Below are 2,089 nucleotides of genomic sequence, written 5' to 3'. Positions count from 1 at the left end.
ACGTGACAGAAAGTATAAATCAATTTGCGGAGTTTGATCCTGACCAATTAAATTACCTAAACGAATCAATTCAATAAATAGGCGCTGAATCTGATAGTGAAATTGAAACACTAGAAGAAAGCTACCCAAGCGAAACAAAACCGGACATAAAAACGGGATCTAAAATGACACAAACAGTGGTAGATTTCAGCAAGCTAGCCACATCTCTGATACCAGACTTTGATGGTAAGCCGGAACATCTACAAAGTTTTCTAGATTCTTTGAATCTATTAGGAACCTTAAAAGGTACACATGAGCCAACAGCTATATGCCTAATAAAAACAAAGCTAAGAGGCCGTGTAAGAAATTTGATAAGTAATGAGCAGACAATCAACTGTCAAGTGCGGAAAAAGGAAAATCGGTAGAAGTTGTATCTGCTAAGATTCTTAATCTGCAACAGAAAAATAAAACAGCTAACCAGTACACCCAAGAGGTGCAAAACCTGGCAAAGACCCTTGAAGGTGCTTATATAAGTGAAGGTCTAAGCCAATCTCTGCAAACAAATACAGCACTACAACAGCTGTGAAAGCCATGACCCAAAACTGTTCAAATGATAAGGTAAAACTTGTCAGGCAGGCAGACACATTCACAAATATGAATGATGCCGGTTCTAATTTCGTCAATAGTTGCACGGGGATAACAGGTCAAAGTAACACTGTCCTGTATTATCGACGAGGTGAAAACAACAATAATAGAGGAGGCCGAGGTTATAATCGTGGCAGAAATTACAACCCCAACAATTACAACCGAGGCGGTAACAACAGCAACAACAATAATTACAATAGCCGTGGAGGAAGAATAGGCGAAAATCGAGGAAGATACCGAGGTAATTCCAACCAAGGCTATAATAGTAACAATGTGAGAATGGCGCAAAATACGCCGGAAAACTCGCAGAACCCTTTAGGAAACTACCAGTAAATGCAAAGGTTCATTCCGTCTATTACAGTCTTAATATATTTGTCAATTTTGATAATCATTCAACTGAAAATAAACTCACATTCCTAATATATACTGGTGCAGATATCTCACTTTTAAAAATAAATTCAGATAAATTCAAAATTCAAAAAGAAAAAATTATAAACATCCAAGGCATAGGCCAAGGTGCAATAAAATCTCAGAGAAGAACTTCAATAGAACTTCAATCAACAAAATATATTATTCCACACGAATTTAATTTAGTAGATTCAGAATTTTGAATACCGTGTGATGTAATAATAGGCATTGATTTTATTAAAAAATTCCATTGTCAATTCGATTTCAAACCAAGTAAAGACTGGTTTATAATTTGACCTCAAACTTTAAATTATCAAATTTATGTTCCGATAACATATAGTGCTGGCAACAATACAGTTCTTCTGCCAGCCAGATCCCAAGTAATTCGAAAAATAGACATTAGTACATTAAATGATTATATATTCGTTCCTAATCAAGAAATACATAATGGAATTTATGTTGCAAATACAATAGCAGCATCCAAAAATGCATACGCCTTCTAAACACAACTAATTTCGACCAATTGGTCAAAGTAAACAAAATACAATATGAAAAGTTAACAGATTCATTCATTCATAATACTTATGCGGAAAATTGAAACGAACAAGTACTTTAAAAATTAAAGAAAAATTGTTCAGAACAATTAAAAAGTCAACTAACAGAATTATGCACCAAGTATAGTGATGTGTTCGGACTGGAAACCGAACCAATAGCGACAAATAATTTGTATAAGCAAACATTAAAACTTAAAGATGATGAACCTTGGTAAACTATATGGATACATATGACCTGGGTAGTTTTCCTTGGAATAGGTGGTTTGAGAAAATTGTGCAAAAAGATCGGCAATTGCCTGATCATTGTTTGCCGACATATTGAAAAATGATAGCGAGAATGGATGTGCCGACGTTCTACGCTTAATGTTTGCATAGCAGGATATATATCCTGACTGAATAATTTGTGTAACAGTTGTGATGCGTTCGAAGCGTCTCACAACGTTCCAACTAGTTTTTATCGCAAATACAATACTACATGTATATGTATATGTATGCCTAAAATA

Source organism: Drosophila guanche, unplaced genomic scaffold, assembly GCF_900245975.1.
Source record: "Drosophila guanche unplaced genomic scaffold, DGUA_6, whole genome shotgun sequence".
Classification (NCBI taxonomy): domain Eukaryota; kingdom Metazoa; phylum Arthropoda; class Insecta; order Diptera; family Drosophilidae; genus Drosophila; species Drosophila guanche.
This window is presented reverse-complemented; position numbering follows the sequence as displayed.